This window comes from Lissotriton vulgaris, chromosome 8 (assembly GCF_964263255.1).
Source record: "Lissotriton vulgaris chromosome 8, aLisVul1.2, whole genome shotgun sequence".
NCBI lineage: Eukaryota > Metazoa > Chordata > Amphibia > Caudata > Salamandridae > Lissotriton > Lissotriton vulgaris.
The window spans coordinates 684,934,903-684,961,091 of record NC_141696.1 but is presented as its reverse complement, the minus strand read 5'-3'; the positions used below and the strand labels follow the sequence as shown (position 1 = coordinate 684,961,091).

The 26,189-nt window shown below is 41.7% G+C and overlaps 1 protein-coding gene across 1 annotated transcript in view; it reads left to right on the top strand.

Annotated features, from left to right (window-relative positions):
* The window catches only part of PHEX (phosphate regulating endopeptidase X-linked), a 1,438,972-nt gene that overhangs the window by 1,226,970 nt on the left and 185,813 nt on the right, over positions 1 to 26,189 (top strand). The window lies entirely within an intron of this gene.

Sequence of the window (26,189 nt, the reverse complement as noted above, 5' to 3'; positions counted from 1 at the left end):
TTGGAGCGCTTCCGGTGCGCTTCCCGGGGAGCGCCCCGAAAAGCGTACTTTTATAAAGCGCCCCCGGGCGCGCTCCGGGGAGCGTCTCGTAAGCGCCAATATCGCGAACGAAAACATGATCATGACGTATCGCGTAGCCGCGTCCGCGTGATACGCACGGCGTAAGCGCACCCGGAAGTACTCGAGTGAATACGATCGCGCAACGTAAACATCCGACGCGCTTACGCTACACGACCCGGAGCGCCCCCGGGCGCGCCCGGGGGCGCGTAGCGTAAGCGCGTCGGGTCATGTGACCTGAAAATAACACTTTTCATTGGTTCATAACAGTTTTAGTTTCATAATGATGAAGCCCCTGGTCTTGTGACCTGAAAATAACACTTCTCATTGGTTCAGGACAGTTATTTTTCAAAATGATGAAAGACCCCACCTTTTTTCCTTATTCTGACTTTGTCCTTTGACTGAGGAAGACCTGTTTGTACATCTCTGTACCTTTTTGATCTTAATAATGGCTTCAGTAGCAGCAGCAGCTGGTGCATCTGCCCCACCACCACCACCACCACCACCAACAGGACCAGCTCCAAATTATATTGGTGGTCAAGAACAGGAGGAGGAGGAAGAGGAAGAGAAGGAGGGGAGGAGAAGATGGCTGCCTGAAGAAAATACCCCATACAAACCCAAGCCACACATTGTATGGGAGTTTTTTTCAATCCCAGAGGGCAAAAAAAAAGTGAATGCGGCCAAGGTAACTTGCCTAATCTGCAACGAAGAACTTTCACAGGGCAACCCAAACAAAAAATATTCATTTGGTAACCATACCATGATTCGTCATATGACCCGAAAGCACCCAAACAACTACTCTCGTGCAGAGTTCAGGGAACTGGCCAGTAACCTCTCCCAGTCGTCAAGGACCACCTCCCAAAGAACCCAACCCACTTCATCGGGACCAGAAACATCAGAGATGATGCCTTGTATTCAGCCAAGATTTGCTGATTTTAAAATCACTTATTCTGCATGTGGCAAGCTTATCGCCTATGGTGAAAAAAGCGTAAAGCTCATCGTCCTTGCAGGTGATAATCACAAGTGCCCCAAAAATAAGTAATTTTTTGGGTTTTTTGTTTTTTTGCTCCAGTTGAGCCAGTTTCAATTCCCTTTTTTTGTTTCTCCCCCTAAAAAAATACTAAAAAAATATAAAACTGTTTTGAAAAGCCAAAAAAAGTACAAAATGTTCAAAAAACACAAAAAAATATAAAACAACAAAAAGAAGAAAAAAAAAGTTCTTTTTAGAACTACCTCCAATTTCTAAATAAAGGCTTCTTTTTTTTATAAACTCTGTCATCTTTTTCCCTCATTTTACGCTCCCCGGTGCGCTACCTGGTGCGCGTACCGGGCGCTTCCTCCGCGCAAAACGAAAAAAAAAATATTTTAAATGCCCCGCGGGGCCCTTTTATAGCCCCCACATCAAACCTAGGGGGTCAAGGGGGGGTCTACCCTGCCCCCTTATGGTCATTTCCCTCTTTGTTTTGCCCACCTCTCGTGTCTCGATCCTACCGAGACACAAGATGGCGGCCGCTCCAGACTGTTTCGAATGTTTACAGACACCCGAGAGCCAATCAGCTTTCCGTGCGCACCTCGCGTGGCGTGCCCAGTGCGCGTACCGGTGCACGAACCAGTGCGCGGCTATAGATATATATATTTTTTTGAACCTTAATTACTCAAAATCGACTGGAGCACATATCTTGAGACATAGCAAAGGCACATCGGGCTACCAGTCCCTACAATTTTGCCAAGTTTGGTGGAAATCCATTCAGCCGTTCGGGCTAAAAGTGAAATCGACCGCCCTATAGAAATTAACATGGGGAAAACGCGTTTTGGGACCCCCCTTTTATCTCGGCCCCGCTTGACGAATCCCCCCCAAACTTTCAGGGAAGGACCGGAACGCCGCGAGGCCATTTTGAGGAAATTTTGAGGCAGATTCGTCAACCGGCGCCAAAGTTATTCCAAATCGAATTTTGAGATTTAACATTGAAAAAAATCCTAACTATAACTACCTACTGGCGACCGCCAGTAGGTAATATATATATATATATATATATATATATATATATATATATAAGATACCAAAAACTCGCCGCACTCGCCTTGGTTATGTTGCAGTTTCTTTATTTTTCAAAACGTGACAAAACACCTACGCGTTTCGAACCGTAGTTCGTGTTCATGGGTTTATGCAGCATTTACCAGTTAAATGGAGTGACTCCATACCAGTTACGCATTTACAAATCAACTCTCAGGTAAAAAGAGGGTTGATTTAACACGCGCGTGTGCTCACGTGCGTCAAAAAGCGTCATTGCCCTAGTTAACTGAGGGCACGCTTTTATATGCAGTAACGCTAAACTGTGCCCTAATGCTGCATAAACCCATGACATGCACTTAAAAGTGATGGCCAGAAAACTGTGATAACTACATGTCACAGCATGCCTCACAAACAGGGGCGTGCTCAACAGGCCTAATTGTATTGAAATAATGAAGGGACTACACACTCTAGCTACCGTGAACACGAACTACGGTTCGAAACGCGTAGGTGTTTTGTCACGTTTTGAAAAATAAAGAAACTGCAACATAACCAAGGCGAGTGCGGCGAGTTTTTGGTATCTTATGCAAATTGGGACACTGCCCTGGTCCCGTCGCTGGCACCGGCTGAGGAGCGCTCCCGCTGCGACAGGACAACTCGTATGCGGTATTCACATACAGCGGAGAGCCCGCCTTCCTTCCTACCGCGGATCAAGCAACAAGCGGAACGCTCTGCCTTGAGACTGAATCCGGCAGAACAAACAACACCGTGCACTACCAGGTTGAGCGCCGAACGTGCCGAGTCGGAGGACCCAGCGCGATCCGGGAGTCTCCCAGGTAAGAGACACGTAATTGACACACTTTGATGTTTGGAAGACGCAGCGATACGAGTCATATGTTAAAGGCTATGACAGTTCAACAAGACTAAAAATTGACACCCTTTACTAGCACATTGACTCCGTCCCTTGGTTGCAGTACTCGACAGTGACAAGGGGTATACAACAATTTACCCACCTTCTTAAAAAACGAACATTAAGCTGACAGTGAAACGATCCCGAAAACGCCTGTATTAACAGATACAACTCACCACAGTGTGACAGTGAAAACGAGCACAAGCATGGAGGAAAGGAGAGTCAAAAGAGTGACCAAGGCAGAGAGCATTTTTCAAACAGATGCAGCTCGTGAAAATAAAGATGAAACAGTTACAGCACCACAATCGATTCCAACTAATTGTAAAATGCTATTCACCCAACTAGAAAAATTAATGAGAAAAGAAATCTCAAGAGAATGGGAAATTCTAACATTTGAAAAGTATGTGGAACTCAAGATGGTACCAAGGGATCTGCGTATCTTCACTTTGCCAAACCACCCAGACACCAAGCCCGAAATGCTTGAAGAATGGGGCAATAACAACATGGGGTGCTCTAACAACATGATGCTCATAATCATAAAATATGCGAGAATTGAAGTCGAAGAATTACACAAAAAAATTGCAGATATAGAGTCTAAAATAACAGCTCTAAATGAAGACACCGGCACAATTAAAAAACTTAGAAGCGAAATGGAAAAAAACCTAGACAACCACGAAGAGGATGTACAAAACCGCAAACAACGCAAATTTTGTAGAGACCAAGATGATTACAAATATGGCACAATTTTAACCTTTGCTAGAAAATACGACATCTACAAACAACAATGGGCAACGGGAACATTGACACCCGGCGATCAAACCAGCGGTTCTGAATCTGATTTCAGCGAAGGCGAACAAAGACGCCCAGGCCTGCGCAAAATGTCTTTTTTAGACGAAATTCAGCTGCTCTATCACGTGCAGCAAACTCCGCAAAGCAGCGGCAGGGGCAGAGGGCAATATCGCAACCGATCCAGAGGGAGAAGAACACAAGCTCCAGGAAACGCAAGCGCAAAACAAGACGCGGCAAACGCGGATGGAAGCAGATACAACCTCAGAGCCCGCACGAACAAGAGGAAGTAGGACCACAATCAAACAATACCCCCAACTTAGTAATAAATCTCTCGAAATACAATCTAACAGTAACAGAAACCAAATTACTAAATAAGGGGCTTTCCTTTTGTCCTGAAACTCATCACGACCCAACGGAAACAAAAATAGACCTGTATATATACACAAGAAAGCTGAAATTGAAAAAATTCTTCGCCAAACAAACACACAATAAAACCAATGTGCCGCAAGACAACATTCTGAGAGAGACAAATGCAGAATATCGAACTTCGGAAATTCCACAACTAAGAGTTGCCTACGAATTGGCCAATGAAATAGAACAAACAGAAATCACGGACACCCAAGTACTAGAAGAAATGAACATCCAATCCAACAAAAGACAACCAACGGATTTCAAACCCAAATCCAAATTTTGCCCGATCCTATATCCCGGCAATAAAATCGACACCTTCCACGAACTAGTGACAAATGAGATTGAAGAAATGCCCAAAAACTTCAATAAAAAAAGAAAAGAAAACCTAACCATCGGAGAACGTCAAGCAATCTCAAGCCTCAAAAACAACGTCCAAATAGAAATAAAACCTGCGGACAAAGGCGGGAATATAGTGATCATGGACAAAGAACACTATGTAGAGGAAGCAATGCGTCAGTTGAACAACATCAAAAACTATACAGTACTTAAGAAAAACCCAACTGAAGATATGAAACATGAACTACAATTGAAGTTGAATGGCTGGTTCTCAAGTGGTCTCATTACAGACACAGAAAGCAAATATCTAATGGTTGAGAATCCAATCCTCCCAACCATCTACTTCTTGCCAAAAGTACACAATACTCTTAACAAGCCCCCTGGGAGGCCCATAATATCCAGTTGCGGAGGTCTGTATGAGAACGTATCCAGCTATGTAGATTATTTCATAGCCCCATTGGTCCCTACTCTCAGCTCCTATATAAAAGATACGGGCGATTTCCTTCGCATACTAATGGAAACGGAATGGCAACTAGACTATCAACTAGTGACGATCGACGTGGTGTCACTGTACACGTCAATAGACCATGACATCGGTTTAACAGCAATAAAATACTTTCTGGATCAACAACCTATAACCCGAAGAGAACATTCAAAGATGATCATGGAAATGATAGCGCTGTGTCTATACAATAACATCTTTTTATTCAACAAAACCATCTACAAACAATGCTGTGGAACAGCTATGGGAGTTTCTTTCTCTCCAAGCTACGCGAATCTCACCATGGGTTGGTGGGAGAAGAGCGTGGCTTGGGGAGAGGAAAATGATCATCATATGGCCAAAGTAGCCCTTTGGCTACGATTTATAGACGATTTGTTCCTCCTGTGGAAAGGCACTGAAAATGAATTTCATGTATTCTTCAACATCCTTAACCAGAATTTAGTGGGACTGAAGTTCACATATACCATCAACCCTAAAGAAATAGTATTTCTAGACACCAAAGTGTACATAGCAGATGGCAAAATTCAAACAACTGTCCATAGAAAAGAAACAGCAACAAACAGTATTCTGCACGGACTGAGCTTCCACCCACAGAAATTGGTAAAAAGTATTCCGTATGGAGAGCTCCTACGGATGAAAAGAAATTGTTCCGAGGAAAAAGAGATGGAACTGAAGTTCAAAGAAACAAGAGAACGGTTCAAACAGAGAGGATACAAACAAGCTGACCTGCATATCTGCGAAACAAGGGCAAGACGTAAATCAAGAGCAGAGACCCTGATCAGCAAGAAAAATCCCATTTCCACGCAAGAAGTTGAAGACAAAACATCCAACCAACCCAGGATGATAATGACTTTCAGTAAGGAAAGCTATAAAATTCAAAAAGCAATGAAGAAGTACTGGCATGTACTACGTAAAGACCCAGACATCGGAACAACGATAGGAGACTATCCTCTCGTCTCCTACAGAAGGGCACGCAACCTAGCGGATGAATTAACTCAAAGTCATTTTGAATATAAGAAAACAGCATCCTGGCTGGACATTAGAAAACAAGGATTCAACAAATGCGCCATCTGCAAGGCGTGCAAAATAGGACGCAATATGAAAAGTCTAAAAGATGCAGCTGGAAAAAACTTCATAATCAACAGCAACATCAATTGCGACTCATCCTTTGTAGTGTACATGATTCAATGTTACTGTGGAAAATCCTATATCGGCAGCACCACATGTTCCATAAAAACACGGATTCTCCAACATATTCGAGCCATCCTGAATCATGATAACTCGTATGCCATTGCGAAACATCTTGCCAACCACGAAAACAAAACGTGGCAGGATGTGAGATATTTTGGACTTGCTATGATCTCACAACATGAAAGAGGTGGCAACCGGATTCAAAGACTAAGAAGGCTTGAATCTAAATTAATCATGAGGTTTAAGACCAAACAACCCGCTGGCCTCAATGGCGATGAGGAACTTTATGTACACTTATGAGGGAAACTGCTTGAACTGAATTGACACCCAGCATAACATCAGCATATTAGAATCCTCCTTTGACTAAGAAAAACCTTTATGTATCACTCCTACGATGCACGAAATGAGAACTTTATTGCTCATCACTGTCACTTTAATTGAGTTGCATTATGTTATAATTTGTTACCAACTTTTTTGACAAGTTAATGATGCCATTAATTGATAAGTCAATACTCAAATGTCATGGATGACTGCAAGCATTGGGGACGTAGGGCACTCAGCCCTTTATTGTTAAATGGAGTGACTCCATACCAGTTACGCATTTACAAATCAACTCTCAGGTAAAAAGAGGGTCGATTTAACACGCGCGTGTGCTCACGTGCGTCAAAAAGCGTCATTGCCCTAGTTAACTGAGGGCACGCTTTTATATGCAGTAACGCTAAACTGTGCCCTAATGCTGCATAAACCCATGACATGCACTTAAAAGTGATGGCCAGAAAACTGTGATAACTACATGTCCCAGCATGCCTCACAAACAGGGGCGTGCTCAACAGGCCTAATTGTATTGAAATAATGAAGGGACTACACACTCTAGCTACCGTGAACACGAACTATGGTTCGAAACGCGTAGGTGTTTTGTCACGTTTTGAAAAATAAAGAAACTGCAACATAACCAAGGCGAGTGCGGCGAGTTTTTGGTATCTTATGCAAATTGGGACACTGCCCTGGTCCCGTCGCTGGCACCGGCTGAGGAGCGCTCCCGCTGCGACAGGACAACTCGTATGCGATATATATATATATATATATATATATATATATATCTATATATATATATATATATATATATAATTTTACCTACTGGCGATAGCCAGTAGGTATATATAGTTAGGACCTAGTTACCATAGGAAATTCCGAACAGTCTATTGGGAATAACTTTGGCGCCGATTGAGGTATCTGCCTGTAATATTCCTTAAATTTGCCTCGCTGCGCTCCGCTCCTTCCCTGAAAGTTTCGGGGGGATTCGTCAAGCGGGGGCCGAGAAAAAAGGGGGGTCCCAAAACATGTTTTCCCCATGTTAATTTCCATAGGGGCATTCTGACAAGGCTACAGCTCGAACGGCTGAACGGAATTACACCAGATTTGGCAAAATGGTAGGGACTGGTATGCAGCAGTGCCTTTTGTATGGTTGGTGAAAATCCCTCCAGTAGTTCTTGAGAAAATTGAATTTGAAATTTTTCAAATGGCATTTTCTATGGGATCTTTAGACACGGCTACAGCCCGAACGGCTGAACGGAATTACACCAATCTTGGAAAAATGGTAGGGACAGGTATGCAGTAGTGCCCTTTCTATATTTGTGAAAATCCCTCCAGTAGTTGTTGAGAAATTGAATTTGAGCAAATTATATATCTATATGCGCTCAACATTCTATTGGGAATAACTTTGCCGCCGATTGAGGAATCTGTGTGTAATTTTCCAGAATTTTGCCCAGCTCCGCTCCGCTCCTTCCCTGAAAAGTTCGGGGGGATTCGTCAAGCGGGGGCCGAAAGGGTGGTCCCAAAACGTGTTTTCTCCATGTTAATTTCCATAGGGACCTTTAGACACGGCTACTTGTCTGTAGTGAGGCCACTCAGATAGTGAACCTTTCCCTAGCCTCAGGTGAGGTTCCTCTTAGCTGGAAACGAGCTAAACTCCTGCCGCTTCTGAAAAGACCTGGACTGGATGCCACGGTCCTTGGGAACTATCGTCCCATATCCCTTTTGCCAGCTCTCGCAAAAATCTGTGAGAAAGTGGTCCTTCATCAACTGGAGAGTTTTGTGGAAACCTCCAAAGCTCTTCACCCAGCGCAATCTGGTTTCAGGGCGACCTATAGCACTGAGACTGCGCTGGTGGAGATGACGGAGTCTATCCGGGAATGTCTGGACGGAGGCGGCAGAGCGGTCCTGATTTTATTGGACCTCTCTGCCGCGTTCGATACCGTTCCCTACGAGCTCCTCCTCGCCAGGCTGTCTGCTATTGGTATTGGTGGAGGTGTTCTGGCCTGGTTGTCCTCATTTTTATCGGACAGGATATAGCAGGTCTGGATGCCGCCCCACGCCTCGGAGCCTAAACCACTCCTCACGGGGGTCCCACAGGGATCCACTCTTAGTCCCCTACTGTTCAACATTTACATCACCCCCTTGGTTTATTTAGCGGAACAGTATGGGGCCAAGATTATAGGGTATGCCGATGATACTCAGCTGCTGTTCACTTGGCCAGACGATAATCTGGATACTACAGCAGTCCATTTGTGTTTGTCCTCAGTTTTTCGCTGGTTAACCATGGCCCAGCTGAAATGCAATGAGGACAAATCCGAGGTGCTCTTTTATGGTTCTTTCCCCCCCTTGTTCAGGAAGACGCTGTGGCCCCGAACATTCCCAGCCCCAAAGAGATGGGGGGCCCGCGAAAAATCTTGGCATCTGGTTTGGCGAGGACCTAAGATTCGAGGACCATATAAAGAAGCTCTCGGGAACCTGCTTTGCCACGCTGAGAATGCTTCGCAAATTCTTCCCATTGCTCCCTAGGGACGCAAAGGAGACTGTTGCTCGGGCTCTCATACTGGCTAGGCTGGACTATGCAAATGCCCTGTTTAGTGGCATTCCGGCATACTTGGTTAAACGCCTGCAAATCATTCAGAATGCTACTGTCTGTCTCCTATTTAACGTCCCAAGATGGAAGAGTGTGCGCTCTGATTTGCGCACTATTCACTGGCTGCCTGTATCACAGCGCATCCTGTTTAAATCCTTGGTGCTCGCGTTTAGAGCAATCCACGATCAAGGCCCCGCGTATTTGAAAAAGAGATTTGCCTTCTATGCCCCCGCCCGAACCCTTAGATCATCTACTCTGTTTAAAATGTCTCTTCCCCGCTTCAAGCGAGCCAGACTAGGGGGTCAGTCGATTGCTGTAGTCGCTGCTCGGGCCTGGAACGCTCTCCCTCTTCATCTACGCTCCACGCAATCTGTTGCCCAATTCAAGAAAAACCTGAAAACCCATATGTTCAGGAGTGTAACCTAAGATGCTTTCTTGTCTTTCCTTCCTCTGCCTTCTCCCATTCGCGCCAGGATACTCCCAAGTAACGGAGCGTGTTACAAAACGGTTTATACATACATATACATACATACAGCCCGAACCGCTGAATGGAATTACACCAAACTTGGCAAAATGGTAGGGCCTGGTATGCAGATTTGCCTTTGCTACGTTTGGTGAAAATCCCACCAGTAGTTCTTGAGAAAATTGAATTTGAAATTTTTCAAATGGCATTTTCTATGGGACCTTTAGACACGGCTACAGCCCGAATGGCTGAACGGAATTACACCAAACTTGGCAAAATGGTAGGGACAGGTATGCAGTAGAGTCTTTTCTATATTTGGTGAAAATCCCTCCAGTAGTTGTTGAGAAATTGAATTTGAGTAAATTATATATCTATATGCGCTCAACATTCTATTGGGAATAACTTTGGCGCCGATTGAGGAATCTGTGTGTAATTTTCCAGAATTTTGGCCAGCTTCGCTCCGCTCCTTCTCTGAAAGTTTCGGGGGGATTCGTCAAGCGGGGGCCGAAAGGGTGGTCCCAAAACGTGTTTTCCCCATGTTAATTTCCATAGGGACCTTTAGACACGGCTACAGCCCGAACGGCTGAATGGAATTACACCAAACTTGGCAAAATGGTAGGGCCTGGTATGCAGATGTGCCTTTGCTACGTTTGGTGAAAATCCCTCCAGTAGTTCTTGAGAAAATTGAATTTGAAATTTTTCAAATGGCATTTTCTATGGGACCTTCAGACACCGCTACAGCCTGAACGGCTGAACGGAATTACACCAAACTTGGGAAAATGGTAGGGACAGGTATGCAGTAGTGCCTTTTCTATATTTGGTGAAAATCCCTACAGTAGTTGTTGAGAAAATTGAATTTGAGCAAATTATATATCTATATGCGCTCACCGTACGCACACCATACGCGTACGGTACGCGTACTGTACGTGCGCGTAACCTTACGTGCGCGAGCGAGTTTCTGATTGGCCGGCAGTCGACTGCCAACATTTCAAACCAGGAAGTGTTGGCCACCATCTTGTTTTTCAGGAGAACTGAGGCACAAGAGAGCCCAAAACAAGAGTGGAAAACATGAAAAGGGGGCAGGGTAGAGACCCCCAACCCTCTAGCCCTTCTCAGGGGGTCCCAAAAGGGCTCCCAAGAGCAAAAACAAAAAAAAAACCAAAAATTCGAAAAAATCACGGGGTACGCACACCGTACGCGTACGGTACGCATACCGTGCACGTACCCCGCGATTTAAAAAAATAAAACATTTTTTTGCACTTGGTGGTCCTTCTGGGACCCCCTGAGAAGGGCTAGGGGGTCAGGGGGTCTCAACCCTGTCCCCTTTTTGCGTTGTCCACTCTTGTTTTGTGCTCTCTTGTGCCTCACTTCTCCTGAGAAACAAGATGGCTGCTCAGGTGGTCCCAGAAGGATAATAACATATATAAACGTTATCCACTAATAGAATTAGCATTTACAAAACCTTTGATATTTATTGAAAAAAAATATCGGTTTCACGCCTGATATAGTTAGGAATTAGCATTTAAAAAACCTTGCAAATTCACTGAAAAAACCATAGGTTTTAAGCCTTATATAGTTAGGAATTAGCATTTAAAAAACCTTGCAAATTCACTTAAAAAAACGTAGGTTTCAGGCCTTATATAGTGAGGAATTAGCATTTAAAAAACTATTGAAATTGCTCCTATATAGTTAGTTGTACTAACTATATTTCGCCCACCCGCAAACTACTGCTGATGATGTCACATATTACATCATTCATGACATGGTCAGTGGCATCACTGATGACATCACTGATGACATCTCATATGACATCACTGATGACATCACTGATGACATCTCATTTGACATCACTAGCCATCACTACTAAGTTGGCTCATTACACAATTGCACCAAAAAAGAAAAAGCAATAGGGCAATTAGGCTTGACATTCTATTGCTTTGACTGAACTTTTCCCCTTTTTTCCCCCAGCACAACCCCGTGCCCCCCCAAACCCTCCACCTCCCCCAGCACACCCACCCCCCCACCCCCTGTGACCCTCCCCAAAAACTAAGGCAAAGGGGCCTATCGCCCCGTTGATGTGTGTGAAAGCACCTCTCAAGTTTGGGCGTATCCGTTAACCTGAAAAGATAAAGCATGAGGTAGAAACCATATAGCAAAATAGATATTCAAAGTTCATAACATTTTCCTCATGCTAGTGAGTTCAAATACTCCTTCGCTGGGACCTCAGCTGTAAAGAAATGATTCTGCCCTTTATATATAGTTTTAAACGTAGATGGTTGGAGAAGAAAAACTTGAGTGCCCTTCTTTTGAAATGGAGCAATTAACTGACGCAGTCGCCAACGATTTTCTACCGTTGCATGGCAGTAATCAGGGCGTACAAAGAATTTGATACCTTTCCCAGAGCGCTTTTTATATGGTCTTGCAAGATCATATACTTTTTGTCTTGCCAAAAAGTTGTTTAGAGATATCAAAATAGCACGAGGATATTGCTGACTTTGAGTACCTCGTGATGTTTGCTTGCGGAATGGAAAGCGATGTGCCCTTTGAATCTCATGAGACCACTGCCAGTCTTTAACCTCTGGAAAAGCTTCTTCAAAATGTTCGACCACAAATTGTCGCACATCCTGTCCCTCACGCCCTTCAGGTACGCCCAAAATTCGCAAATTGTTACGACGTAACCTATTCTCCAAATCAACCAGTTTTATATTAACATCATCTTTCTGAGCCTTAATGCCATCAATGTCACTTTTATTATGTGTGACTTGATCTTCCAATGAAGAAATACGTCCTTCTGCTTCTGCCATTCTATCCGTGAAATCATTACATGATTTTGCCAGCCGTCGCACAGTATTTTGAATTTTTGTACAGGCATTATGCGTTTTCAAATGTTCGGCTTTAGCCTCCATACGTTGATCTGATATGGCTTTCAAAATAATATCTAGTGGGGCTTGGCTTGAGATCCCAGGGCTATAACTCATTTGTTCAGCAGAACCTGTTTGATCCTCTAGACCACATTGGTCCGATATAGCCTCTTGATCTACTGTAGTCATGTCTCCATTAGAGGCTTCCTCACCCCAATTGCTGTCCACTTGTAGATTTGCCGCAGCGATAATAGTAGCTTCTTTGCTGGTATTTTCCAAAGAGGAAGTCTCCACTTCATCCTCTAAGTCACCCTCCAAATCAGAGCCCTCAGAGTGTTCTGATAGTGAATAAAATTCACTATCCTTACTACTAATAGGATCGCCTTCTGTCCCTTCTGTCCTAGAGGGATCCAGAAAAAAAGTGGTAGTTTGTATAGGATCAGCACTTTTGTCAACAAATACAATTGGTCTAAAGAACTGGTCTATAAACTTAACTAGATAATTGGGTTACATTTATGAGCTATGAGCTTTTTACAAGACTGAAAAGCTGAATTATTGTACTTCCTGTTCCCTGTTTTTATTACTGTTTTAATGAAATAAGAAAAAAAAGGAATAGTGTTGATTTAAAGAACATCTTTGTTAAATGTTGAGCTTTTGCCATTAAAGGATTTTTTTATCTCAAACCAGAAGGTGGGAAACAACAGATGCTGTAAAATTGTTAGGATGCTGCTGCTAATTTTAATCTTACTGGTATTAGTTGCCCCTCTGTTGATTCAGGTGGGAAATGTTTCAAATGAGATAAATAGTGATTTTGAAGTTGCAACTATTTATGAATAATTTAATAAATGATAGAAATGCTTCAAGAGCATTTAGCTAGTGGTTTCAATGATAATGCATATACCAAATTGTTTAGTTCTTGAGGATTATTGCACAAAACAGACATCAAACTAATTTGAATAAAGATTATTTGTGTCTATTGAGAAATGAAGAAGGTGATTGTATCAGAGAATATAATGAGAGAGGAATTAAAATAGTGATTTAGAGGAGCAGAAGATTACTTAGGAGGAAATAAAGCAAAAAGAAGAATTAAGGTTCTCAGGTTTTTTTCCCAGGTTGAAAGTGGAACATCTGAGATGTTCATGGTAAGGCGTAATCCTAGAGAAAGGATAGTAAAATTTGTAGGTCTAATCTTATGTGATAAATCAATTGTGGTTAGTGGAGATGTTTTGTCTAGAGGAGCACCTATTATGGGAAGACTCTATTATGTTTGGAGAAAGTCTGCTTATTTTAACCTACCAAGAAATTGGGTGGGTTCATGTTATCTGGCTTTAGTTTTCCAGGGAATTTGTCATTTAGAGGAGTTAGATGAAGAGCATGGCAAGAGAAGAGTAAAACAAAGTTTTGGACAAGTGCTTATAGATATTTTAGGCGCAATTATGCCTTTATGTGTATAGCTATGAATGATGTGAAGATTAGACGATTGTCTAAAGCAGTAGATAGGCTTACTTTAGGTACAGCAGAGTCTTTTAAATTAGTGAATGCAGATGGTACAGCCAAACAATACTGTAACAATTTCTGACACTCAGGGCCCCATTAGGATGATGGGCGGACATTGTCCGCCCGCCACCCTATCGTAGAACGGGACCGCCCGCCATAAGGGCGGGGGTCCAGTGGGGGGAATTAGGATGTGCCCGCCACAGTGGCGGGCACATCCTGTAGTGTTTGCATTGTGGCAGGCGGTGCTTTCTGCACCGCCCGCTACAATGTAAAAAATGCTCTTTTGCATTTGCATATGCAAAGCGGCAGGCACAGCGCGGTGCCTGCCGCTTTGCATATGCAAATGTGGGGGGGTACCATAGGTACCCCCCATGTGCCCCCCAGACAGTGGCGCCAACCTGGGGGCCCTGCAGGGGGCCCCCGCAGCAATCACCGCATGCCTTTCCGTGGCGGCATTGCCGCCGCGGAAAGGCCTCTGCTTTTTGCTATTGTAATATGGCTGGCGGTGTCCATTGGACACCGCCATCATATTAATCTATTAACGCCGCGGTCGCAAGCCGACCGCTGCGGTAAAGTGGCGGACGGTCTTTCCGTCCGCCGCTGTCCCCTCCGCCATCCTAATAAGGCGGAGGGGAACACGAGAGTGGTTGTCGGGCGGATTGCCTCCGCCTGGGTGGCGGTGACCACCGCCACCCTGGCGGAGGCAATCCGCCCGATATCGTAATGGGGCCCTCAGTATTTCTCCCTTGTTGCTTGCCAAGGCCCTTGATAATCTCAGTCAATCACCTAATCTGAATACATGGTCCCCTTTGGACCTTACGTCTTTTACATGTATTCTTCAGTCCATCAAGTTTGGTTCCCTGCTGGATGCTCTACCACCTCACATGCTCAACCAGGTTGATTCCTGCCTACTATTAATGGTTATGAATCTTCTTAATGTCTCCTTTATGAAGGGGTAGTCCCCAGGAGTAAAAACATGCTATAGTCCTTTATCTTTAACAAAAAGCTAGATCGGACCCTGCTAATCGTTCTAAATGCTGCCCTATTTATTTATTGCCCATTTTCTCCAAGAGACTGGAGAAACATGTTAATGGCTAGTTTACTTCTTTTGTGGAAGCTCAGAATTTTCTTTAACCTTCTCAGTCTGGCTTTAGGGCTGGACATTCTACTAAATCCACCCTTCTGGGGGTAACTGAGCTTCATAGGCAGTGCCTGGATGAGGGAGAAACAACTGCGCTCATCTTGTTATATCGTAGAGGTGCCTTTGATACTGTGTCTCACTCTATTCTAATGGAAAGACTGATAGCACTTGGTCTTGAAGGCTTGGCATTGGAGTGGTCCCAATCTTTTCCTAAAGATCCGTCTTTTCAGGTTTTCTCTTCCACTGCCAGGTCCAAGTCACAGCCACTTTATTCTGGAGTTTTGCAGTGCTCTGTGTTGAGACGAATGCTATTTAACATCTACATCCCCTCTTAGGCAGATGAGGTAGAGAGAGACAGGCTGTCCTTTTTTTTTTTTTAGACATTTGGCACTCAAATCATCTTTACTTTGTCATCTGCTCAGATTCATGGGTCTTCTGACTTAAGTTTGGGATTGAGTTGTATTTCCTTCTGGATGTATAACAACTTACTCAAGCTCAATGGAGATAAAACTGAGGCCATGATTCTGGGGTAGATCCCCGCTCTCTGGGGCCCACTACATTGGCCTGCTTCCTTAAGTGCTTTGCTCACGACATCTTCAAAGAATAAGTACCTGGGCTTCCTTGTGGATGATGTGTTATCCATGAAGCCATAAGTGGCTAAGGTGATGTATACCTGCTTTGAAGTGCTCAAGTGGCTTAAAAAGATTCTTTGGTTGATCCCCGTCTCTATGCAAAGGACGGTGATCCAAGCGCTTATCATCTCCAGGCTTGACTATGGAAATATGTTGTATTTGAGATCTGATAAAACTACTATACCTCGATTGCGGCTGGTGCATAACTGCCAGGGTTCTTTTTTGGTTGCCCAAATTAACTCAGTCTCGAATCTCCTTCATGAGCTGCACTGGCTTACAATTTTGAATCACATAAAATGTAATCCTCCTTGATCTCTAAGATCTTCACAATGGGCCTTGTTTACAGTACCGAGCTTCCAGCAGTCCAACATGAAATGATGCTCTTTTGCACATCTAGGGCTGAAACTTTGGAACTTACTTCCAGACTCCCTGAGAAACTGCACATCTTTTTTTGCATTTCGCAAAGGCTTGAAGACCTATCTTTTTTCATCTGCTTACTTCACTCTTTGCATCCTCTCTTTTTGCTATGAGCTGGGAACCCCCTACAAGTCTTTAATATAAATAATAAGAATAATTAGATCAATGATCATGCAGAATTGCTTTGCCTTGGATATTCCTTTTGCAAAAGTATACAGCATTTGTAATGTTATTTAAGCAAAGAGGTGTTGTTTCTTACATCTCTGATTATAGTGGAGCAATGTATTCTTTTATTATGATATGAAATTAGAACATTGACAGAAAAAGGATTATGGAAGAGAGAAGGATCCTGGGAAAGAGAGTTGGGAAGTAGGTTTTGTAAAGCAGGCATATAGCTAGGTAATATTTGTGGTGGTGTTCTTCAATCAGTTCTAACACCTATAATAATTCTGATGACTTGTGCAATTAGTCTATTGCTCTTATTATAGTTGCTTGAATGTATTATCAGTAGATATAATAATAGGACTAAAAGCTATAATAAATTAAGAAAAAGGGATAATATATAATGTTGAATTGGATGACTAGAAGGGTTAAATATATCAACAATGTAAGCAATTGGAGAAAAATGTACTAATAGCTAAGAAGATGAAGGTTACAGTGAACTAATCAACTAATGCTTGATTAACAAAGTTTAATAATGGTGTTGTTAGTGATTATCACAAAATAATCAGAAGGGGGAGTTTGTCAAATTTTTTATCTGAGGTGCAATTTTCAGTGACAAATTGTTTACACAATTTAGTAATTTTAAGGATGCATATGACAGTAACCGTCAAACTAATGTATTTGCACTTCGAATGATATATTATCTAATTTAGAAGTATAGTAAATAATGTAGTACAGCTATGCAACTGTTTTGTGCAAGACACCATGTAATTAAAATGGATGCAGTTCCTGGTTTTCTGCTCATTTTACTCCTGCTCTTTCCCCCTCTCAATAAGCTACCTGCCGTGAGTCTTCTCTCCCCACAGTTTCCGTGGGACACCGAGCACTAGGATGCAAATGGACTGTAGTATTAGAAAGCATATATTTTGAATGAAACTTTCCATTGTGTACCTGATGTCTCATTTTAAAGGATTTCCTCTGGATGCTCTGATGCAGGTCTGCAGAATAACGTAATTCTATGAGCTTTTGTTAATAAATGTTTTATATTGGGTTGTACATCTCCAGAGTTAATGAGGAATAAACAAAATATTTCTCTTATCTTAAGAAATGGGTTAGTGTCAAGAAACTTTCTGATTTATAAAATTGTTATGAATTTGCCAATGCCACCTAACCATGATAGTACCATGCTCAATGAGCAGCCTTAATATTTAATGTGTATTCAGTGTATATAAGAACCCCTGGCTTTAAAGGATGGTGGGGAAACTTTCCATCTTCCTCCTGAGACTGGCTGATTATTTTGAGGTTGTCTTCCTCACTTAGGATGCTGTCAGTTCTCTTTACAAGTTTGACACTTATAACGTAGAGAGATTTTTCTTGTTATTGCCTAACTAGGGTTTTCATTATGATTTATGGTTCTGTATTCTGTATCTGAGCCTTCATGGCAAATGTATGCAATTTTTCTATAATGATTTAGTAGGGTTTATTTATTAAAACTCTTAAACCTAATTTTGGTCCAGAACTCAGTTTTCGAGTGGTCTCAGTTTCCCAAAAATGATTTTACTCTGCTAAATTTGTGTTATTGATGGGGAGGGTAGTCTCTTACCACTAGTTCAATGAGAAGACTCCTGTAGCCGAACTGCCTAAGGTAACATTTTGGGTCCATGCAATATTGGGGTTCAGGTGATTATTGCGTTTGGCTCCCACACGATTTGACTAAAACCGTAGGCCAGCAACAACAGGGACAGCTAAACTGCCAGGTGTGTTTGTAGCAGATCCCCATCACGCGTTGATACCCGGTTCTTTCAGGTAGGGTGGAATAGGAGGAGAAACAACAATAGATCCCCGTTTGGAACAATAAGGCAGAGAAAATAAGTGTTGATGTCTAACATTTACATTTTTATTCATGACACAAATTCCAGCGTTTTGAGGTGTAAAGATGAGCGTTTATGTTGTAATAATTTCATTACTTTACAAAAAACAAATGAGATATTCCCTGGGATGTTGCCAGGCTTCCTTGAACACTTATTTGAGTATCAGTGTGCAGTAGGTTATAATTTAATTCATAAAGCAAAACAACTGAGTTGTTGCTCTTTTGATGTTGTGGCAGCATTAAGCGGGTGTACACTTTTTATTCAACATTTACTCTCCCTACTACTCTAACTGTACTGGGCCTTTTCGATTAGACAGTCAGAAGCGATTCCAATGCCACGCAGACAATGATACTCTGATTAATCTTTCTCCACCGATAGTAGGGGTAGAAATTAGGGTGACCAAACTCCCTGGAATGAGGACCATTAATTGACAGCCAACTCACAAGTTGGAATTCAAATTTAGGTACACCACGTAAGACCATGCTGTAGAAATAAAGAATAGCAACCTGGAGACCCAACCGCCTGAAGAAGTTAGGTTGAGTGAGGATTATGCAAACCAAAAGCTCTGCAATAGCAACACAAAAAAAAAAAAGTAAAACCTGATATTCTGATAGAGCTAACTGATTCTTCCTGCAACTCATTTAGAACATCAGTGCAGAAGCACAGTTTAACTCAATAATAGACTCAGACGAGAATTAGATTCATTTGGTTACTGTATTAAAGAATCAAAATTCAATAAAATAAGCAATTTCTTAAGGGCTTCTGTCAAGAATATCACAGCTTGCATTAAAGCACCAAACATTTAGGCAAATTGTTATTGAGTGGTTATAAAATTCCATTTGCAGAATTACAGAGTCCCACTACCCTTTAAGGCAGACGGATGGTTCATATTTCTAAGTGGTCAGGTCCTACAAAAAAGAGGGAAAGTTCAGACTTCAAGTCAAGTTGGTGAGTCCATTAACTTAGAACTAAAAAACGAATGGAAAGTTGAAAATAGAAATGGTTCGGCAAATAAGTTCCCAAGCCATCAGCTACCAATTGTAGCATCGACTAAAAGTCCAACGTAAAAGATTGATCAGGATAGCATTCGGGTCTGAAGAAGTAAAAAACCAGAATGTCGGTTGTTGTGAAGCAAAAATCAATAGCGTTTGGTGCCCCTCCTTGGGGTTTCTCCTTTTATAGAGTTTTTAGTAATTTTAAGTGGCATGGCATCATGCCACCATCGAAAGTCTATCACATATCCATGTTCATGATTTATATCCATGTTCATAGCAGGTCACCTGAGATGGTTCAAACAACAAGCTGGTTTTGTATGCTAGTCATGAGAAACGGAAAATTGTGAGTCCAAACATGCCTTGTATCAAGTAAACAGATGCACATAGGCATAGCTGATGTTGTAGTCCCACAGGAATATTTCATGGTAAACATTGAAGAAACGCTCAAGAATGTCAGGGGAACATGTACAGGACAAATAAGATCCATTTTCGTTTGTGAAGGACGATCCATTGTATCAAATCAAGGGAAAGGACAGCACTAACAAAAAATCTTTTTGTGAGGGCCTTTAAGTTAGAATTGCACTTTTAAATGAAATGCGCTCTAACTTTACTTTAAATATGATGAAATTAAATCAATTCAAATGAGGAATGTATAAAATGTCACAAAATATTGTTACATGGAAATGGCTAACATTAGAAATATCCTACTATCACAATTTTCCCAATAATAATATAAATACATGTTTTTATAATTTCATCCTACAAAATTAGTCTTTAATATTTCATAAACTATGGAGTTTCTAAGATCATATTACAAAATATCAAGCTTGTACTTTATTACCACGCATTTTTGCACCAACTTTTCTTACTGGTGCATGCTCAGCAAAGAGCATGGAAAGCCCTACGCCAATTCACTTCACATCACACTTTTCATCAATATGCGTTAATAAGCAACATATGCATTCAAACAGGCACGGCCCATGCAGGTAAGAGTGGTAGGGCTGGGTAGGGGGAGTCAGCAGACAATGACGAGGTAAACTAAAATAAAAAAAATAAAAAAACACTTACCTTGCACTTTCCGTATCACCGAGTTGGCAATGCAGTGAGCGCAAGGCAAGTGTTTTTATTTTTCAAATTTAACTTTACCTCGTCAACGTCTGTTCACTCCCCCTCACCCCACCCCACCGCTCTTATTTGCATGGGCCGTGCCATGCATGCAAAATTCAATATCGTAACTTGTTTATATGTATTAATGGTTATATGTATCAATGTTGTCTTATAAATGTGTCTTCTTTAGCTCACATTTTCAGTGCTTCCACTACACTTGTCTCTTTCTCATGCATCACTGTGACAAACGTGTGCAACGTATACTTTCAACCTTTCGTGTCTTCTGTGTACAAACATTTATTTTATTATGATTTTTTAAAACATCCTGCATCAATGTGCTCTTGTGTGCCTTGGTGCACTCAGCAGACACAGAGCTTCGGTTGGTGGATGAAAGAGGTATGAGGTGGAATCAATAGCTGGTCTTTGGCTCCGCAACAGTCGATAGTGCCTGTTGCAGACTTCTGTGCAAGAGTTTCTATCCTGGCCCGTAGGAACACATTTACTATTATATCATGCAACAGAGTGCTGAAATGGAGCCTGCTGCGCTGCGTTGAGTGAAAGGGAGAGAACATAAATGCTCCATATTCACAACGATGTGGAGCATTTCTGCTCTCTCCTTGTGCTGGCTCACTGTATGATACCCAGCACCAATGCAGGCACCCTTGCAAGATAGTGCAAAGGTGCCTACGTTATGGGCAGGATTGTTTTTGTGCAGGAAGGGAAACCTTCTTGCAAACAAACAATCCAGAGAGACATTTTCCTCTTTCCTTATGAGCCGCAGAATGCATCACATATGCAAATAGAAAGTAATGAAGAGAAATGAAGATATTTATCCTTGTTACACCTCTCTCAGCTCAGAGCATCATTTTGACGCAAACCCAAGTTTACAAATCTTTATAAATCTAGGTTTGTGTCAAAATACATGGATGAATGGATGTGAAAATTCATGCTCCACACATGTAACAGCTGCCTGACGCAAATAAATGCAAGGCAGTGCTATGCGCTGCCTTGCGTTACTTTGTTTTCACTAAACCACGCAAAAGAACTTTGGGTGGATTAGTAAATTCCAAAAATGATTTTTTGTCGCGGGTGCACCACAAAAATGATGCAACCCTGACACTAAATCATGGTAATTCGGGGCCTTATTTTTTTTTAATAATTAAAGGCGGGTGTTTTGTAGTAATTTGGTACCATGTCTATGTGGCACTGCAAGGCTGTTTATTGCCATACCTAACCATGTAGAAGGTATCATCACACCCTGGTCATGGGATGAAAGGTGCCCAGTAGTTTGCAGGCACTATGTTGCAAGAGTACAGAGTTTGCCAAAAACCCTTGCTGCACTATATAGGTCTTCATACTTTTTAGGTCGACATCTTGAGTACATTTGACGGATTGGTGTAACAGTGACATACCACATTGGATTGGTGTCAGTACAACGTGGTTTTTTACAACGCATTCTGTTACAACGGAATTTTTACAACGCAGGATCCATTACATCGGATGCCATTACAACGCATGGCATTACATAGCAGATGCTATTACAACGCATGGCATTACATCGTAAGTATAGGTAAGTATACCTTTTTTAAAAAAATGTAATTAAGTTAATTTTATTATTTTAAATTTAATTAATTTAATTAAACTACATTTTAAAATAGTAATTAATTTAATTTAATAAAATAAAATATATTTATTTAATTTAATATTAATAAAAATTGAAATTAATTTAATTTAAATATTTTTTAAAATGTAATTTAATTAAATTAATTAAAATAAATGATTTAATTTAATTATTTTAATTAAAAAATGTAATTAATCTAATATACTTAATTTAATTTAATAAATAAATTTTAATTAATTTAAAAATGGTAAATATAATTTAATTAGCCCTAAACACAAACCTACCCCAACCCCTGAACCCTAAAATACCCCTGTACCCCAAAACCCAAACCCTGCCCTAAAACCTAAAAACACCCCTTTACCCCAAAACCCAAACCCTGCCTTAAAACCTAAAAACACCCCTGTACCCCAAAACCCAAACCCTGCCCTAAAACCTAAAAACACCCCTGTACCCCAAAACCCAAACCCAGCCCTAAAACCTAAAAACACCCCTGTAGCCCAAAACCCAAACCCTGCCCTAAAACCTAAAAACACCCCTGTACCCCAAAACCCAAACCCAGCCCTAAAACCTAAAAACACCCCTGTACCCCAAAACCCAAACCCTGCCCTAAAACCTAAAAACACCCCTGTACCCCAAAACCCAAACACTGCCCTAAAACCTAAAAACACCCCTGTACCCCAAAACCCAAACCCTGCCCTAAAACCTAAAAACACCCCTGTACCCCAAAACCCAAACCCTGCCCTAAAACCTAAAAACACCCCTGTACCCCAAAACCCAAACCCTGCCCTAAAACCTAAAAACACCCCTGTACCCCAAAACCCAAACCCTGCCCTAAAACCTAAAAACACCCCTGTACCCCAAAACCCAAACCCTGCCCTAAAACCTAAAAACACCCCTGTACCCCAAAACCCAAACCCTGCCCTAAAACCTAAAAACACCCCTGTACCCCAAAACCCAAACCCAGCCCTAAAACCTAAAAACACCCCTGTTCCCCAAAACATATACCTCAGTACCCCAAAACATATACTCCTATACTCATACTTAATTAAAAAATTACTTAAATTAATATATTTAATTTATAATATTAAAAACATAAATAAATTAATTTATTTAAAATCAATAATGATTAAATTAATTTTATAATATTAAAAAAAAATTAAAAAAAATTATATACTTACCAATACTTACGATGTAATGGTATGCGTTGTAATAGCATCTGCTATGTAATATCCTGCGTTGTAATGGCATCCGATGTAATGGAACCAGCGTTGTAAAAGCTGCGTTGTAACAGCATTACGACGTAAAAGTTGCGTTGTAACAGTGACATACCACATTTGACAATTGTAATCATATCACTTGTTTCTCAAATTTGGAGGCTGATATTTATTTTTAAAAAATGGCCGACATTGGGCAGAATTGTTTATAAGAAGAAAAAAAACAATGTATACACATATTTGTGCACCTGCAAATAAAAGTGGTCCTCCACATTAAAGTATGCATTTGTATTGTAATTTACTTTGCCTTTTCGTTGAAAAGATTTCAGCTAAAAGAAGAAAGCATGATAATATTTTGCAAACGTGTATTATACTTGACACTGTTAACTGCCAAGTAAATCCTACACTTTCTTGAGGGGATACAGTCTGATTTTGACAAGTGATTAAGGGTTGCAATCGGAATTCGTATGGTATTAGACAGTTCTTATAATTAGCAGAATGTCATCACCTGCCCTGTACTTGTCAACGCCATCTGACATTTCCCTGCATGAATAAGTTAAATACAAATCAGGTTAATGAACATTTCAGTTTGTTGCTACTTGAGCACAGATATTTGGCCTCTTGCGGGGGTCCGCAGAGCCCTGCAGCCATCAACCCATGCAAATTCCACATTTCCTTCAGCTAATGAACATCGACTTGGCAAAGATTTGGGATTGATGTTGTGTTCATAAGCACACCGGCTCGTGAAATTGCTGGCCTTGGATGCTACATCAAACCTCATGCACCTTTGTAGCTGCGAACATGGCTTATTTTGAGAATCTGTGCACGCTATCAAATCCCAAAAGCAGTTTACGGTCTATTTTAAATTGATTGAATGAGATAGGTGATTTGCAAGCATTGTTTTCCTGCTTAAAAAGAATAATTTCCTAAAAAATGTATTTGCATCAGCATGTGCATTAGAAGCTAGATTGTGAGTATTTCAGTATTAATGACTATTAAACACAGTCTTGCACACAGTAACCCAACTGGCTATGTGGTGAAAAATAGATATTTTTAGCAGAACTGGATACCTCACCCTACATCCTTTTACCTAGGTTTTATTACACGTGTACACCTCTGGAACAAATCATACAGATTCTCAAGTAAACACTGCAGATATTTAACGTACCATGATGCACACTAGCATCAGTTGCATGCTATACAAATGCCAGTTAACATATCATAACTTACAGCAGACCCGTCAGCATAACGGCTTCTATCTCCATAATTTACCATTTGGTATATCATGCTGTACCATTTGAGACCTCAGAGATTTTGTAGAGCTATACTCCTACATTACATCTCCTGAAACATACCTTAGAATATTTATGTGAAGCCCCTTTCTTCCCTTCCTACCAAAGGGTGGTAAATCCTAGAAATTAATTAGGACCTATGAAACCGGAACTGAGTGTGCTCTGACTGCTGCAGCAGTGGTGGCTGGTCAGATTTTGAAAGAGGTAGCGTAAAATTTGTGGTGGAACACACCGCGACGAGCGAGCATAGCAAGCGAGCCCGAAGTATCTAAGGAAGGTTCAGGGGGGTGGGGGGTTGTCCCCCCAAGAAAATTTTGAAAAATTAGTGGGCAAATGGTGCCTTTTCAAGCAAATTTGAGAACACATGCACTTAACTCTTCACAGTCAAAAACGAAGTGAGGGTTGGCCTAAACTAATTAGGCCAACGCTCACCTCCTTTTTGACTGTGAAGAGTAAAGTGCATGTAGTTATGTAGATGGTTAAAATGGTAGTTATCAATCAAACCTTGAATGGGCCTGAGGTGCAACACATGACATTTCTCTGGTACTTGCACGGTTTGTGTTATTGCCAGTTTCCTTGTGTTGAACACATATTCGAAATCATTTAAATTAGTAAATGCAAGTGATCCGATGAGTGCGCGCACGTGTTTCCCTGTATGTATTGCTCCACCTACAACAACAATATGGACCAACATAAAGCTCAGATGCAAACTGACATCTGGCTCATTTGTGCCAGTGTTTTTAGGGCACTGAAAGTGGTTTAAAATTAACTATTAATTTTAACATCTGTCAATGCAGTGATATAATCTAATCTACTAAAGGAATACAGGCCATCGAGAAAAAACCTGTTTTAATCTGAAAGAATATCATATTTCACATCACGTTTTTTGTATCCTTTACATGCCGACTCGTTTTATGGCTCAGCTTGTGGTTTGGCAGTTAGGTCCAAGCTCTGGCTTAATACTCCCTATGGATTTCATTGCTTGACTACTTCTAAGTAAACCTTTTATCAGTGACGTCCCAAAGCGAAGGGTCTAAGACCTACATTAGCACAACATAAAATAAGGTACCCTAGTGGTATCCCACAGCACAGGAGGAAGAGGGCTACATGTACTGTGACGTCACAGAAGAACATCCCAAACAAGGCACGGCGGCAGAGGGCTGCATGTACCTTGACGTCGCAGAAGAACATCCCAAAACACAGGGGGCAGTGGGTGGTGACAGAGTTCACAGATCAGTGACATCCAAAAGCACGAGAGCCAGTCGCAGTGTGCTCCATGAGCTGCAACGTCATAGGCCACGGTCTCCCACTGACATCCAAAGCACAATAGGCTGCCTCGTCACAGAACATGATCTACCAGTGTCTCGAAGCATTGGGGACACCACTTGGAGCCATGCACTGCAGTACTGGGAAACCCCTGCTTCACCCACCGGGAATGGCAAAGCGTCATTCATGTAGAAGTACTGACCACAGAAGTTGAAACAACATTCTATCACAGTTTGAGCGTCCAGAAACCCCATTTCAACTCTCAAACGCTGACAGCTGTTGCACCCTGAAAATGAGCGCACGCTTTTATCTTGACACACTGGAAGATTATTTACAATGTCTGCATATGTAATACAGAGTGTGCTTCCAGGTGTTTCTCTGCATGTGGTGTGTAAAAGTGTGCCTCCTTGCACGTCTGCACTTGGGGTGTGTGAGTGTGCCTGTGTCTCTCTGATTGTGTGCCTGGCTGTGCGAATGTGCTTCTGTGTGTTTCTGAGTGTCTGTGTATGACTTTGTGCATGTGTATGGCTTTGTGAGT